This window comes from Mus caroli, unplaced genomic scaffold (assembly GCF_978045245.1).
Source record: "Mus caroli unplaced genomic scaffold, Mus_caroli_1 scaffold_3, whole genome shotgun sequence".
Lineage (NCBI taxonomy): Eukaryota > Metazoa > Chordata > Mammalia > Rodentia > Muridae > Mus > Mus caroli.
In genome coordinates this window covers 107,384,386-107,402,409 of record NW_028227258.1, presented here as the reverse complement: position 1 = coordinate 107,402,409, position 18,024 = coordinate 107,384,386, and the positions used below count along the sequence as shown (strand labels likewise).

Here is an 18,024-nt window from a genome sequence, read left to right as displayed (position 1 = left end):
GGGTGGGGGTGCTCATGTGGAGACCAGAGGTTGTTTTTTAATGTCTTCCTTGATATCTCCTTCTTAGTCTTTCAGGTGGGGTCTCTCCTTGAGTCTGGAGCTCACCAGTAGGCTAGACTGGTTGATCAGTAAGCTCCAAGCATCCACCCATCTCCATCTGCAAATGTTGGAGCCACAGGCATGAACCATACCTAACTGGGCAAAATGTAAAGTTTTACAAGGAAGAAGTTGATTAGGTAAGCTGAAAGCATTACTACCAAGCATTTCTAATTAAGGTTCATAAAGAAAAAAAATGTGAGATAATTCTAACCCATTTTCCCCTCTCCTCCGCAAAAATTCATAATAATAGAATAATGACAGGTTTCAGGATGAGAAAACTAGAACATCTCAGGGGCCTGAGGTTCCTTGCATAGTTCTGAACTTAAAAAATTATTATAGGGTTCAAGTTTAACTCGGTAAATTCTATATTAATTACAAATTAATATATGTCATAGCAATTATATTAATTAGCTAAAGAAAATTATAAATGCCCATAACAAGTGGCGGTCCACTCTGAGTCCTAGACACACAGACCTTTTCTCTGACTCCTCTGTTTCCAGTTCCACGGGGGTGGGAAGACAAGCTTCCCTGCCAGGGCTGTTGAGTGGCATTTATGCAGAAAGCGGCTGGAAAATATACTAAATGTACTTTTAAACTACAAGAAAATGGCCATTGGAATTCTAAGCAATGAAGATGGAGAAAAATTGTGAGATACTATTTTAATCACTTTCAAATGGGAATGTATTTTTAGAAATGAGGATTTGAGGGCTGACCAGATAACTTGATGGTTAGAGCACTGTCTGCTCTTGCAGGGGTTCAGCTCCCAGCACCCACGTGATAGCTCATAACCATTTGCAACTCTAATTCCAGAGCATCTGGAGCCTTTGCTGGCCTCTGTGGACATAGCACATAAGTACTGCACACACATACCTGCAGGCAGACACTCATAAACATAGAATAAGAAAAATACATCTTAAAGAATGAAATCAGGTCTTCTTTCTTCTTTAGCTCCGTATGGTTTGTGGGTTGTATTGTGGGTGTTCTGAGCATTTGGACTGATATCCATTTATCAGTAAGTATATACCATATGTGTTCTTTTGTGTCTGGGTTATCTCACTTGGATGATATTTTCTAGTTCCATCCATTTGCCTATGAATTTCGTGAAGTCATTGTTTTTAATTGCTGAGTATTCCACATTTTCTGTATCCATTCTTCTGTTGAGGGACATCTGGGTTGTTTCCAGTTTCTGACTATAATAAATGAGGCTGCTATAAACAAAGTGGAGTATGTGTCCTTGTTATATGTTGGAGCATCTTTTGGGTATATTCCCAGTAGTGGTATATCTGGGTCTTCAGGTAGAACTATTTCCAATTTTCCCGAGAAACTGCCAGATTGATTTCCAAAGTGGTTTTACCAGATTTCAGTCTTACTGGTAATGGAGGAGTGTTATTCTTTCTGAGTAGTGGGTGGAGGAGCACCTTCATAGAGGCATAGGGGATGGAGGAGAGGGGGGATGGAATGGCGGGGTCTGTGGAGGGGTAATCAGGAAGAGGGTTATCATTTGAAATGTAAAGGAATAAAATGATTAATAAAATAATTACTAACTTAAAAAGGAAGAAATCAGGGTTTTACATTTTCATGGAAATGTAGATGTAAGCTACCTCTGAGACAAGATGTAACAGTGTGGTAAGGGCTGTCCTCCCTGACCAGCAAAACAGGGCAGGAAAGATGTTCTTTAATAGCCAGGAGACTATTCCCTGCTACAGCTACTAACTGATTGCAGTCTAGCTAGGAGGAAGCAGTCCCTGACTGGGCGTCTTGCCTGCATCTGTTGGGCTTGTATTTAAAGTGAGTGCTACACCTTCCAAAGCCTTTTTTTTTTTTTTTTGATAAAGACACCCATGGCTTGTGATTTAATAATTGCTATAAAGCACCCACTAGATATGAGGTTGTATAAGAAGACTATTTAAAATGTTTATTGTCATCTTCTCTGAAAGACTAAATAGGCATTAGTCATTAAAAAGGATTACCAGATTGGAAAAGTTTCTTAGTACAGTTGTTGGTGAATTCAGAAACTAATGACCTGGCAGAGTACAGAGAGAAAGTGTTTGTGGTTGATCAGCCTCCAAAAGGAACATCTAATCACAACTCAAGGCTCAGGGACCATCATGGAAGAAGAAGAAGAAAGACTGTAAGACCAGTGGTTAGGAGGGACCAGAGTGAGCCAGTGTCTTGAGGATGTGGCACTGTGCTCAAGAACGTTATACTTCTGGAAACATGTCTGTGAAACAGACAAAGCAAATGCTGCGCACCTCATGCAGAAAGGTGTGTGAAGCAATTAAGAAATGCTGGATATTTTAACACATAAAGGTTGGACAGACAAGATGCAGTCAGAAAGTAAGACTTCAATTTTTGGTTTTTGTTCTTGAATTGTGCAATTTAATAGCTATTGCCAGAGCATTTCATTGCTCTTTCAAGTGACCTAGGATGCTCCAGAGAGGAGGATGTGAGAGGATTTATGCAGATATGGGGCTATTTTAATAAAGAACTTAAGATCTGCAAATTCTAGTGTCACAGAAGGTCCTCAAGTTAATGATGCCCAGCAGACGTCTCTCAGGAATGACAGTGCAGTCTCGCAAGAACACACAAAATATTTACACAGTTGGTTAGAACTTGTACCAGAGGAAGTCCCAACAAATTACAATCTCAGTGCTGTTCACATCATATTCTCTGAGAATAATACAATAAAATTAAAAGTCTAACCTAAAGGTAATGTTCAGAATTCAAATAATTAATCCATGTATTAAATATGGAACATTTAGGAGCCAATGCAAATACATTAGTAATTCATGGTATGCAGGCAGAGAAATAGTCAGATGAGAATTCTTATAGGTCCATTAATGTGTTTGTTAGAAAACAAAGGGGGCTGAAAATAACCTGTGCTCAACTAAAAACTAAAAGAAAATGAAGAACTAAGTCTAGATAAATTTTAATACTAAAAGCAAAATGTGAACATAACAGAACTGAATATGGAAGCTCGGGCCTTTAGTCGTCAGCACTCAAAGAAGACAGAGACAAAACCAAGGAAGAACTCTTAAAACCAACAAAGTTGTCAAATGAAGTGAGATACAGCCCAGTGAAGAAGAATCCAGATGCCTTCAACAGGACAGCACTCTCAGAAATGAAAGGTAATAGCAGGACTGAGAGAATTGAGCAGAAAGCTTAGAAGACAAGAAGGAATCCCTTAGAAACAGTAATAAAAGGATGAAAGCAGATATTTTGAAAGGTGAACATTACAAAAAAAATACAGAAGGTTTAACATCTCAAGAGTAGTTCCCCAAAATATGGGGGGGAAGACATTATCATAAAAATAACTAAAGACAATTCTCCAGGAAAGAAAATCCATCCTCAGATGGAGGAGCCAGCAACACCCAAGACACTGAGGGGCCCAGCTCCAGCATTGAGCTCAAGGAAAGTTCTGAGACTCTTCTAAAGGCCCCCACACCACCACCACCAACAGCAACAACAACAATAACAAAAACAACAATGAAACAAGATCAGATTAAAAAAAACCCAGAGCTCTAGAAGCTTAAAATATTCCTAGGTGGACAGCTTGCATATCCAAATTTATACACAGCCAAATACTCAGAAGAGCAGAGGGAGCGCCGGCCGCAGTCTGACATGCAAACCTGTGAAGCATTTGACTCACATTACATTCTTCTAGGGATGAATGAGTTCCAGGAATATGTTCTGTGGAAAGGACCACCTAAAACTGGACAGAGGAGTCGCCACCTTGAAACAGTCTATAACAGAACCAAGATGAGGTCTGTGAGTAAAACCACAAAGTGAGTGTAGGGAGAAAGGCAACCATGATGAAAAATTCAGAAAACTAAAGGGGAATATAATATCTTCCTGAGTTAGGAAGGAAAGAAGGAGGAAGGAAAGAAGGAAGGAATGAAGGAATGAAGGAAGGAAGGAAAGAAGGAGGGAAGGAGGGAAGAAGGGAAGGAGGGAAGGAGGGAAGGAGGGAAGGAGGGAAGGAGGGAAGGAGGGAAGGAGGGAAGGAGGGAAGGAGGGAAGGAGTAAGTATGTTGGTTTGTGCCTGTTTTGCACCTGTTGGTGTGTAATGTTGGTATGTAACTATTGATGTGTAATGTCATGATGTGTAATGGGCCTTGCTACTGAAGCAGAGTGGCTTAGGGAATGCACCGGGAAAAAGTAAAGCTGGTGAGCCCTGCGTGTGCCAGGGGTTAATGAACAGTCAGGAAGGTAGGGAGTGGACCCAGAGTGGAGCACTTCTGAGACGATCATCAAAGAAGGTACCAACAGTGAGGAGATCATAGTGGAAAGTTACTCTCATCAGTGAGATGAGAGGCCGGTGAGATCTGACCAAGCATATCAAAGCAAACCGAGGAAGGTGATGGTAGCAAGATGAGGGATGCAGGAGAGCAGCTTAACCCAGGCTCGGATGCTTCCTCTTGGGCATGTTTTGTCCCCCAAGGGTTCCTGTGCTGAGACAGTCCCCTGATGGAGGGGCCAGAGTGGAGAAGTACAGGGTTTGTGATGTGGAATCTAAATCTTTAAGAGTGGCTAATCTTTTTCCCCCTAGGAGAAAATTAGGTCTCATGTGAGTATGTTCTCACCATCTACCACTTGACCCAATGTTATAAAGCAAATAAATTTCCTCCCCATGCTCTGCCATTTGCGTCAACTCTTGCCTATGACTTGTGCACATGTAGGTCAGGGATCTCCCATGCAGTACTGCCATGGACCCCTCGATTGTGTCAGAGAGGCACACGGTCTTTCAACTAATCTTATCCCTAGAGTTTGTGAGCCACTTTTCTCCCCCACAAAATACATAGCTTTGAACAGTTTGTCATAGCTATGCAGGATGGACTAGATCAGAAGTGTAAGCCACTGGGGACAGTCCAATAGAGAAGGAAACGTTTGATGATTCAGGAATTCTAGAGGAGTAATTGCTGGAGCCATAGCCCCGATGAAGCAAGGGTGGGCAGATCCAGTGCTCACGATGATCAGCTTTGGATCAATCACAGTGTCTCATCATCAGATCATCAATGGATCCTCGTCACGACAGAAGGGGAAGCTGAGTGTGGGTTTGGATGTCATTTGAGAAAACATTCAGTGTTGAAGTATCACTGTTAAACTCTGGCTCAAATACAGATTGATGGGAGGGAGAGTTAGCAGCAGAGACAGAGCTCACAGCATGAAGTCAAAGGGGATTTAGTCTTGCTGCCGTTTTCTTTTATTTTAAATTGACTATTTCTGAGAGTTTCATACTTATGAGCATTGTACTTACATTATTTTAACCTTCTCTCTCCTCCCATCTCCTCCTGTGGTTTCTCCTTTCTAATTCATGACTCCATCTCCTTAATTATTATTATTATACACATACACACCACATAAATGACCTACTGGGTCCATTTAATGTTGCTCCTATGCAACACTAAATGTTTAGGGATGTGTCTGTTTAGGAATGACTATTTCAGATTATATAACCTATGGGGAGGCACACCTCTGGGCTTTTAAAAAACCTAAAGCAAATCTTATAATTTAAAAATAATTTTTACTGCTTCTCTTATTATCAAATTCTTGGGGAATACCAACTTTTCTTCTCCTAGTAAAGTTGTGTCTCAAAGAATGTGAGCTGCAAGTATGTTTACTCTAATCACTATCCAGGGCTCTCAGTCAGGCTGCGCCTAAACTATATCAGGAGGCAATGAGAATGCTTGAAGCAGAGCGGAAGTAAATTACATTTCAGTGCAGATGGAAGGAAGGTACATAATCAAAACAAGCACAATGTTGGCATGGATCTTTAGAATACTGTCAAGAGAACTGAAGCCACCACAGCTCTCACAGGATGCAGATCAAAATGTACTGTGTGCTTTTGAGCTATGTCCAAGCTAAAAGAGTGAAGGCGAGACCACTCATTACTGAGGAGAAGAGAAAGACGACTGCTGATGCCACTGTGGCGATATGTTAGTGTCTCACCTTCCGAGACTATTCACAAATAGCAGGATCTGAGGCTATTCACAAAGAGGCAGCAAAGAAAACTCAATGAAAAGGTTTTCTGGTTTTTGTTTTTGTTTTTTTTTTTTAAAGGGAAGTAAGGATAAGGAATGAGATGAAGGCAGACACACAGCACCCAGATGCTGATGTCAAAACCTTCTTCCTTTTGGAAGAAACAGGACTGAAATGAGTCTCTGGGACAATGAGTTCCCTTGGTTACAGTTCTAGAATCTGTGCACTACGGGCAGGTCCTTTACTGAGAAGTGCAGCTGGCCTGAGCCCAGGCAGGAAATAAGCTTCCATTGTGTATCTTCAATGAGACAGAATCAATCAAGGTAGATGGAGGCTTACATCCTCACCATATAATAAAATGTGCAAAACATAAAAATAGGAATTATCAAAGAATTCCAATAACATCCCAAATGAAAGAATGTTAGAAGCCTAACACAGTGAACTTAAAAACCTGGCAGCTACAGAACAATATAAAATGTCCAGGAACAGAAGACAGCAAGGCATCACTGTTAGCTTCCTAGCGTACATGATTTTCCCCTAGAAAGCATGTTGATACTTAAAGAAACCCCACAAACTACACACAACACACCTCCCAAAGCTGGAGAAAGGTGAATGTCCTTAATATTTTTTTCTCTTTTGAATGAGGAATGGTGGAAGGACTGAAAACAATGAAAACTCCAAGAGCTGACTTTGTCTGTGGATAGAAAGGCCCAGGCTGCACAGGAGAGAAGCCTGTGGCTTCCACTCTGGAGTCAGATGAAACTTGGTTATGTAGAGCAAGCTCTGGTGCAAGACTTCCTACTGCCTTCCCAGGCTGCAAGAATGCAGACAGGACACAGTAGGCTAGGTGTGGAACTATGTTGGAAGTAGAAAATATTTCCCACCAGGACTGAGTGCAAAGAGACCAAAGCAATACAGTGCCTAAGCTTGTCAAGCCAAGCAGGACTACTTTCTCTCTCTCTCTCTCTCTCTCTCTCTCTCTCTCTCTCTCTCTCTCTCTCTCTCTCCCTCTCCCTCCCTCTCCCACTCCCCTCCCCCCTCTCTCTTTTACACACACACACACACACAAATGCATGCATATGCATACAGCATATACATATGCACATACACGCCATTCATACACACATACACACTGCGAAGGTGAAGCAATGCACCTAGGAGAAAGACCATAAATCAAGGAACAGAAGGAAACAAAACACACCTGCTTTACTATAGAATAACTTACTGGAAGTATTTAGTAAAACAAGAAAAGATAAGCTACATGAGATAAATAATAACCTGATACTTAGGGGAAGTACAGAAGTGAAGTGATTTTAAATGAAATTAAAACGAGGGACAAAACCCAGAAAGTATCTAAATCAAAATTTGAAAAGGGAAAGGCTTGAGGTTATTGAGAAAATTAAGATGAAAAAAGTGCCAGCAGTAAAAGTAAATGGGAAAAAGCTAAGATGCAGAAGATAAACAAGAGTGTGCACCGACACCCAGCCAAGGGTCGTGCTGACGGGAAACACCCAACAAATGGAACGTGAGATGCATTTAGAGACAGAGGATGAAAGAACAAGGTGAGATTTTAATGAGTAAAAGATTACTATGTTCTGGAGGCTTTTGATTCAGACTATTCCCCAACGACATTCATTAGAGCTAAGCTGATATGCTTTGGAAATAAACAAAGCATTTTTTCCTTCTCTTATTTTTTCAATTTTTTATTAGATATTTTTCTTCATTTACATTTCAAATGCTATCCTGAAAGTCCCCTATACCCTCCCGCTGCCCTGCTCCCCTACCCACCCACTCCCACTTCTTGGCCCTGGTATTCTCCTGTACTGGGGCTTATAAAGTTTGTAATACCAAGGGGCCTCTCTTCCCAATGATGGCTGCCTAGGCCATCTTCTGCTACATGTGCAGCTAGAGACACGAGCTCTGTGGGTACTGGTTAGTTCATATTGTTGTTCCACCTATCGGGTTGCAGACCCCTTCAGCTCCTTGGGTACTTTCTCTAGCTCCTCCATTTGGGGCCCTGTGTTCCATCCAATAGGTGACTGTGAGCATCCACTTCTGTATTTGCCAGGTACTGCATAGCCTCACAAAAGACAGCTATATCAGGGTCCTTTATAATGCACACACTCAGAGGCCCAAGTCACCCATTAGAGGTGAGCTCTATTGGGTTTTGTCTTCTATGTTTCCACAGTTAAGAGAGTGGAGTCCTTCTCATAGAGACAACCGGGCAGGGTGGGGGGGGGGTGTTTCCTGGCAACAGAAGACACTGCTGAAGGCCAAAGGAGAGATGTGGGTTTCTCAGAGGCCAAGAGCCCATACTCCAGCACTCATGGCTCTTAGGAAAACAATTCAGTGGGCTGGACAGATAACTCAGTGGTTAGAGCACTGGCTGCTCTCTCAGAGGACCTGGGACATGGTAGTTCACAATCATCTGTAACTGCAGTTCTCAGGGAGTTGCACACTCTCTTCTGTCCTCTGTGGACAAACAGGCATGCATACATATGTAATACGCAGACATGCACACGCAAACCCTCATACATATAAAAATTAAGGGATAAATATTTGTAAATAAAGAAAAACAATGTGGTTGGGAATCCACAGTATTCAAAACAAATGACTTAGGAATGCAGACAGACACCAAGGGTCAGGCTGGCGATGAGCAGTGAAGTTGATTAACTATTGAATGACTCCTATACCAATATAGGAATTATGTTTCCTGAGCAATATGTAAATATTATTGGCCTGAAAGGAAACATAGACAGAAAACAAATCTTGGAGAGGGTCAAGAAGTAAGGAAGGAGTTTGGGAGCATAAGAGGCATGGATGAATTGTAAACTTTTAAGACAATCTCACAAATATTTTTCTCCATTCAACTCTCAGGAAACACTGAATGGCACCAACTCTGAGAGTTATTCCTGAGATGTTACTGCAAATCACACTGGTAAGTTCAGGTCCATTAGTTTTGGGAGTTACCAAGGCTGATAGATCCACAAGCTTTTAGAGTCAGAGAGGCTAGAAGATCCAGAAGCTTTTAGAATTAACAAGACTTCTCTGGGTTACTCTGTGCCTCTTTGTGCTTTCATTGCTCTGAGACAGAAGAGGAGAGTTCAAACTGGAAGGATACCACAGGAACACGTTGAAGCCCAGTACAGAGCAGAGGGCTTGCAGAAAAGGTCAGGGTCATCTACAGTGTCACTGTCTATAAAACCAGGCCAAAGCCATCCCAGAATCCCAAAGGAGCCACAGACAGACTCTCAGCCATCCAAAAATCAGATAGGGGAATCCTGGGGACTAGGAAGGCACAGAAGATTATGAAGTAGGAGGAGTTGGACATTAGCAAGCTTGAGGTCTAGAGAACTCCTTGAAGAGGCTGCTGCATGGTGTGTGTACTTTCCAGAGGGAAGGTGTCTACTTTTGATGACATTTTCCCATTTCTAATTCAGCACTCAGAATAAATCTATTACCTGAGCATTGTTCTGAGCCCAGCATCACTCACTTTTAGACAAATGAACATGGGACCTGTGTCACAGGTTTAATAGATGCCTGAAGTAAAACTCAAATTCAGGATATATTGTTCTTTCTGAACAACAACAACAAAAAGTAACTGATAAATGAGTTGATCCAATTGTATCAAGATGACTGGCCAATGTAAATGCAACTTCTATTCACCAGACGTAACTGTCATCTTGAAGGTTTACTGCTGAATACTCTCGTCCTTTCTAGTTCTTTCTGAACTCTGGCTGGCTCCACTCAACTGTTCTGGTTCAAATTCCTCTCCAAGCTGACTGATTCGATCTGGCTTCTCCAGGCTTCTTGATGAATTGCTCTGGTTGGAAATTTGCCTCTGGACTCCACAATCTGAACTCCACCAAACTCCATTACATTCAACTGACTGCACAGCACTCACTGAGCTGACTTAACGTGCTCTGCTCTGCTCCTTAAGTAGCCTCTCTTTCCTGTCCATTTTCATTCTGTCAAATCTTTCTGTGATTTGTCCCTTTGTCTGCTGCTCTGTTAGACTTCATTGTTTGGGATTAAAGGCATGTGGCATATCTGCATTCCAGCCAGATCACACAGAACTAGAGGTTTTTGTATGTGACCCCAAAGCAGCCATGTTGCTGGGTTAAAATTCCTTTACAGGTCAAACTACCTTCAGTACCTATTTTGGGTAATGTAGATGTTTCTAGAACTTTCCAGAGGGCGGCACCTCCTTAGTGGGCCACACATTGAATGACCATCATTTTAGCATTCTCATCCTCAAAGAATTACTGACAATACAAGGCCTAGGAAATGAAAACATTATCCAAAGACTGAGACCATAACTTAAGTAATTTTACAGGATCTTTTTTTTTTTTTTTGCCTTTTTATGGTACATTTTCTGGGAGATAGAAGGGGATCAGAAAAGTTTGAGGGGAAGCCTGCCGAAACCAGAGGACAATTTCCAGAGCCAAGTTACGGAATGCTGCCCCACTGGCCACTCTCATCAGGGACTTGATAAAGACATGGAAGGAAGACAAGCTTATCGAGTTAACTGATGACAGAAAGTTGGAAGAGGAAGTGAGTATGATTGATGATAAAATCAATATTCAAAATGTTCTTGACAAGTTGGAATGAAAGGCAAAAACCAAATGTTCTCGCTCGTATTTACCTTCAAATACTCAAACTCCTGAGTACAGAGCTGGAAGTGTATCTTGGCAGTAGTCTATGTGAAAAACAATCTCTATAACATAAGCAAATAATTCAGTGTAGTTGCTAAAATTATATTTAATTTGCACAGATATGATAGTGACATGCAAGACAGAAAATTATAATCAGGCTTGGGTTTTGTGCAGATTTAGTCACAGCAGAAACTGTTTTCCACTCTGGATGTCCAATTTCAGTGAATGTACTGACTAATTCAGAGCCTCCAGAAAGAAATTGCTGTGAAGGGGAGACACAGCCTTCAAGTGCTGAGGAACCAGGGGATCTTGGACCTATAGCACTCTGAAAGTTCACAGAGTAAATAGCTGCCCTCCAATGGCTAAGGAACAGATGTCCATGGTGTTAAATATGTCAAAATCTTATCCAAAATGGTGAGTTTTGCTTAATGTTGAACTAAGAGGAAGAAATGGGAGAAAGCAGGGTGGGAGGATTTCAGGTTATAAAAAAGAATTACCTGACAGAGTCATCCACTGGGCTAGCTTTCAAAAGGACCCCTGAGTTCACCTAAAGGTGAGTGGCTAGAGAGGATTTCTGTACAGAAAACAGAGTCAAGACTGTCTCTTTAGGTTTTGTTTACATCTCATTGATGGCTAAGGATGTTCAGTGTTTTCTCTCATGCTTAATGGCCTACTCTTCTTTTGAAGACTGTCCATTCCATTAGCTCTCTTATTGATTGGGTTGTTTGGTTCCAGAGAGATCTCTCAAGTTTGTGTAGCTAGTAAAGCTATTTATTATCCCATTCTGAAAGTTGTCTCTTCTGCCTGCTCTAGTCAGAATGACTATCAACAGAAAATAAATATCAAAAAATGCTGGAAGAGAGGAAAGGTGAATTTTTAACCATAACTTGTGGGAATTAAATTGGTCTAGCCACTATGGAAATCAGTATGAAAGTTTCCCAGAAAACCTAAAAGGACTACGGTTGGACCACCAGAAGCACGCCTGGATAGACATCTGAGGGACTCAATCAGCACATCACAAGATACTTACATATCATGATTTATTGTTGTACTGTTTCCAACAGCTGAGAAATGGAACTAGCCTCAATATCAGTGGTGGTTTGAGTAGAAATGGCCCCATAGACCCTAAGTATTTGAATACTTGGCCATTAGGGAGAGGCACTTCAGAAGTTGTAGCCTTGGTGAAAATGGAGGAGGGTGGGGCTTTGGGGTTTCAGAATTTCAAGCCAGGCCTAGTGTCATCTATTTTCCTGCCACATGCCAATCTGAATGTAGACTCTCAGCTGCTTCTCTAGCACCATGTCTGCCTGCATGTTACCATGCTTCCCATCACAATAATGGACTAAGTTTCTGTGCCAGCCTCAATTAGATGCTTTCCTTTATAAGAGTTGCCATGGTAATGGGGTAACTCTTCATAGCAGTAAAACATCAACTAAGGCAGTGTCTATCAACGGATGAATGGATGAGGAAGATGTGGTTCATATTCACAATGGAATTTTACAAGAATCATTCATGCCATCGGAAGGAAAAACGTGTGCAACTGGAGCTCATCAGATTAAATGAAGGAGTCAGACTCAACCAAACCTCAGCTTTTCTCCCCTTTGTGGAGCCTGCATTTGACGTAATAACATAAATTATTATATGTGTGGTGTGGGAATAGAGACGAGGTTGTGTGAGTGAGCGGGATTCATAAGAGGAAGTGAATGGAGGAAATGTAGGCAGTGGAAGATTGCATGTGGTCAAAGCATATGATGTACCTGTGTGACAAATGTCTCCATGGAACCCACCACAGCACACAATGAATACACCAATGGAATTTAAAAATAATTTTTAAAATCCCTTTGATTTGAAGCCAGAGAGAAACTCCAGCACTTCTCATTTGCTGTCTCCACCAAAAATTTCATTCTTTCCTTTAACCAATCTCTCAAAAATTTCCTTTCTGCCATCTATTTCCTTCTGGAAGCAAATCTGTGTTCATGAAGGCAAAGATTATCTCACCCCTCTGTCACATATGCTATTTCATATTGTACATACTAAAGAAGTTGGTAAAAGTCAGCTTTTCCCTCAGGCATGAGACCTACGGAAGGAATTGGCTGTGGAAACTATTTGAAATCATTAGCACAGAGTACATTTGGCTTTATGTGAAATATCTCCATGTAGGTTGCTTCCTTTTCAATGTAGAACCAATTGGATTTTTTTTTCTCAATGTAGTAGTTTGCTAGTGACTACCAACAGTAGCATAGAGCAAACACCTCAGTGTGTGCACTCTGTCAGCCCTAGCTTTTAACAGACAGGCACTTTCAGAAGAAGGTCCAACACAGCCCTTGAAAACCAGCACAAAATTAGATCGGCAAGAACAAAACTTTTAATTACTCAGGTCTGCAATTTTCCTTTAGGAACTGCTTGCACGTTACACAGAAGGGCCCTGGTAACACGGCGTTGGGGGGCAGGGTTGCTCTTCCAGTGTGTCCCATCAACAACTCTCCCTTGCCCCTTATCCTTTTTCTCCTCCCTGATCATTCCATCCACCATGACACCTAAAAAATGGACCCCAGCTGAGATTTTACTCTGCCTGTGAGTTTTTTCTATTAAGCGCTTGTTGTTGAGCACTTAGTAGGAGGTAGCCCCATTTTCTTGGGTTCCAACTTAGAATTCCTAGAGCAGGGCCTATCAACAATTTTGCGAAATGGGTTTTCTCCTTAGAAACACGATACGAAAGTGAAGACATGCATCTAGATTGCAGTTTGATGAGCAGTTTATATTCTAGCCTGATGGAGCAGTTGGTCTAGGGTTCTACGCTGCATTATGAATGGCACTGTGTTTTCTCATCTCTGGAGGGGGAAATCAGGTCCAGAATCAATATTCATGAGCTCCTGCGTGATCGGCAGAAATCTGTTCTCTCCCAATCAATCTGCATTCCTTCCCCTGGCTCTGTCAGCTATTTAACAAGCTGCAGATTGAATTCCGTGGTCTTTTTGTAGGTTCAAATTGCTATTCACATCTGTCAGCCTTTGCTTACAAAATGATCGTTCACCTCTCCAGGGAGAAGCCAGCTATTTCTAGGCAAGGTGCCTGTCACCTTGAAGAAAATATTTTAAACCCATCAAGGAAATAAAGGGAGAGTGTGAGACAAGTGTAAGAAACACAAGATGGTTTTAATTTTCAAAAATCACTAACTAGTCCGGTCATTGCAGGAAACCCCTGGAATCCAAATATTATTTCATATTAGTATGACTTTTATACCTGAATTCGAAATAAAAGATTTTTGTCTCTTTAAAAACAGAAAGCTAACCATTGTATGTATACTTTGTGTAGTCTGTGTCTTTATTAAGGAAGAACCTTATATTTTTATTAAGAAAGAACTTAGTATTTCAGTATTTGTCTCCTGGGTGGCTGTTACCGATGAGTGGTGTCTTAGCTCTCTCTTAGCCGAAGACACCTTCTAGCATTGTTTGAAGTCCTCTTTATGAGAGTTAAGGAAAGCGGAGTCAGTAACCAAGGGTTTAGTTTGTTTGGTGTGCCCTTCCCATATGCATTTGATTTTAATTATACAAACTCCCAATATATGCATAAGCATAAGATGGTTGGTATATAGAGGGGTTTCCTTGAAAGGTTAGTAGAGGGCACTGTTTTGTATTATGAACACAATATTCAAAGCCAGTTCAGGTCCAACCAGCCCTTGCAGGCTGTATCTAGATGCATTCAGAATATATTTGAATAACAACCCTGTAAATTTGATTGTCAGCTGGGACAGAGAAACTCATACTATTCAGAGATGGGAGTACATACAGCCTAATGCAAGTAGCAGGAGGAGTGATGCTGAGGTTGCTAGGTGCATGGTTAAGAAGGGTGTGTGTGCATAGTATGCAGTGTACAAGGCGGCCAAGTGCACTCTTACAAGAGGACTTCGTGTGCATAACCAAAACTAGATGGGAGTCCCAAGCTAAACTATCCCCTATGCACTCCTGCCTCAAGGCCACCAAGAGTCTCTGTTTCAAGGGAAGCAGACAGTCTTCCTGTGGTCTCTGCATATACACAGCCATGTATGAGCACCTGCACAAACATGCACCTGCGTATGTACACACACACACACACACACACACAATTTTAAAAATTTGCTCATATAACTAAATAAATGTACAGTTTGATTAGTTTAACAATATATTCAGTAATGGCCATATTCCAAGCTACAGGTAAGCAGTAACCTGCTTGCTGTCATTATAGATATTGTGTCTGATAAGAATTTTTAATAAGCACAATTATGTAATAAATGGCCTCTTCAGTTGTACTTTTCCCAGGGTTTATCTGTTCTGCCAGATATATCACAGTTTAGTGCTTTCCATTGCCTGACTATATAGCTGTGACCATTTCATGACTGGTCACTATGGCTCTTGAAGGATAGAATAGACTGGCTTTAGTTTCAAGCTATTATCAATAGTAGTTGAATGTTGCAGTCTGGAACATTTTTGAGGTAGTCCCTTTGAAATCACATGTTTATATGTGCGGATCTGTATGGATGAAAACTTAAGAGCAGAAATGTTGAAAAGCAGCACATGGCCAGTAAACATTTAGTTTTGTATGAGAGTCTGAGTTGACTTCCAAAGTGTTTGTGATCTTTTCCAGTGCAAGGAGCATGAGAGTTGATTGTATTGTACTCTACTGCATATGGTAGCAAGTTATGGGTTGAATCTTTAAAGTGAATGTCTTGATCTCACAATGTCAGAGATCATTGTGTAGGAGGGGTCGGGTGGGGGCTAAGGTACTGGCTGACTACAGGGAAAGAGTCTTCTGGATACATCAAAGCAACTCAAAGCATCTGTAACAGAATGCAGAAGACCTGGCCAAGCTCAACCCACACCAAATCCCAGCATAGAGAGGGGAGGTGGACATGAAGCCCCACCACCAGCTGAGTTGCTATTGGCGATTGATAGCTGCTAGGAGAGGGAGAATTGGTTCTATTTAATAGGTAACATCAACTGTACTTGGTGAGTTTAACAAAAACAAGACACAAAGAGGACAGACAGCAAAGTGGGCATGGAAGGGGTAGATCTGGGAGGAGTGTGGGTGGGGATGAAAATGACCCAAGTCCACGGTGCAAAGTTCTCAAAGAACTAATAGGAAAGGAGATAAAAGCTTCTCCTGAGGGCAGCCTTCCGTGCTGATATCTGCCTTTTCCTGTTCTAGTACACCAGAAAACACTAGTTAAAGGGAGTAGAGAGGCCCAGTGGCTGAGAGCAACGGCTGCTCAGCAATGAGCCTTGGAGTTCTCATCCATGTTGGTAAGCTTACTAACGCCTGTAACTCTCCTCCAAGAGACAAGTTGCCCTCCATACACTCAGATAGACATATGCACATGCGCACGCACGCGCAGACACACACACACACACACACACACACACACACTACAAAAAATTAAATGTTACTTAAGTCCCTAACCATTTGTTTGATGTGAATCCCTATCCTGATGATTAAGGATGTTGCATATTTTTTCAGGTGCTTCTCAGCCATTCAATATTCCTCAGTTGAGAATTCTTTGTTTAGCTCTGTGCCCCATTTTTTTTAATGGGGTTAGTTGATTTTCTGGAGTCTACCTTTTGAATTCTTTATATATATTGGATAATAGTCCCCTATCTGATTTAGCATTGGTAAAGATCCTTTCCAATCTGTTGGTGGCCTTTTTGTCTTATTGACACTGTCTTTTGCCTTACAGAAGCTTTGCAGTTTCATGAGGTCCCATTTGTCTATTCTCGATCTTACAGCACAAGCCAAATTTTCCCCTGTGCCCATATCTTCAAGGCTTTTCCCCACTTTCTCCTCTATAAGTTTCAGTGTCTCTGGTTTTATGTGGAGCTCCTTGATCCACTTAGACTTGACCTTAGTACAAGGAGATAAGAATGGATCGATTCGCATTCTTCTACATGATAACTGTCAGTTGTGCCAGCACCATTTGCTGAAAATGCTGTCTTTTTTCCACTGGATGGTTTTGGCTCCCTTGTCAAAGATCAAGTGACCATAGGTGTGGGTTCATTTCTGGGTCTTCAATTCTGTTCCATTGGTCTACCTGTCTGTCAGTATACCAGTACCATGCAGTTTTTATCACAATTGCTCTGTAGTACAGCTTCAGGTAAGGCATGGTATTCCACCAGAGGTTCTTTTATCATTGAGAAGAGTTTTTGCTATCCTAGGTTTTTTGTTATTCCAGATGAATTTGCAAATTGCCTTTTCTAATTCATTGAAGAATTGAGCTGGAATTTTGATGGGGATTGCATTGAATCTGTAGATTGCTTTCGGCAAGATAGCCATTTTCACTATATTGATCCTGCCAATCCATGAGCATGGGAGATCTTTCCATCTTCTGAGATCTTCTTTGATTACTTTCTTCAGAGACTTGAAGTTCTTATCATACAGATCTTTCACTTCCTTAGTTAGAGTCACATCAAGGTATTTTATATTATTTGTGACTACTGTGAAGGGTGTTGTTTTCCTAATTTCTTTCTCAGCCTGTTTATCCTTTGTGTACAGAAAGGCCATTGACTTGTTTAAGTTAATTTTATATCCAGCTACTTCACTGAGGCTGTTTATCAGGTTTAGGAGTTCTCTGGTGGAATTTTTAGGGTCACTTATATATACTATCATATCATCTGCAAAGAGTGATATTTTGACTTCTTCCTTTCCAATTTGTATCCCCTTGACCTCCTTTTGTTGTCAAAATTGCTCTGGCTAGGACTTCAAGTACTATATTGAAGAGGTATGGAGAAACTGGGCAGCCTTGTCTAGTCCCTGATTTTAGTGGGATTGCTTCCAGCTTCTCTCCATTTACTTTGATGTTGGCTACTGGCTTGCTGTAGATTGCTTTTATTATGTTTAGGTATGAGCCTTGAATTCCTGATCTTTCCAAGACTTTTATCATGAATGGGGTTTGGATTTTGTCAAATGCTTTCTCAGCATCTAACGAGATGATCATGTGGTTTTTGTCTTTGTGTTTGTTTATATACTGGATTATATTGATGGATTTCTGTATATTAAACCATCCTTGCATCCCTGGAATGAAGCTTACTTGATCGTGATGAATGATTGTTTTGATGTGTTCTTGGATTCGTTAGCAAGAATTTTATTGAGTATTTTTGCATCGATATTAATAAGGGAAATTGGTCTGAAGTTCTCTATCATTTTGGGTCTTTATGTGGTTTAGGTATCAGAGTAATTGTGGCTTCATACAATGAATTGGGAGAGTACCATCTGTTTCTATTTTGAGGAATACTTTGAGAAGAACTGGAATTAGGTCTTCTTT

The 18,024-nt window shown here is 41.1% G+C and overlaps 1 long non-coding RNA gene across 1 annotated transcript in view; it reads left to right on the top strand.

Moving 5' to 3' along the window:
* The window catches only part of LOC115030593 (uncharacterized), a 47,231-nt gene extending 36,634 nt beyond the window's left edge, over nt 1–10,597 (top strand). Inside the window, exons 2-4 of the long non-coding RNA XR_003836174.2 lie at nt 68–236; nt 8,956–9,016; nt 10,465–10,597. This is a non-coding gene — a long non-coding RNA (uncharacterized LOC115030593). The remainder of the gene's footprint in view (nt 1–67; nt 237–8,955; nt 9,017–10,464) is intronic.
* Nucleotides 10,598–18,024: the final 7,427 nt, after the last annotated feature.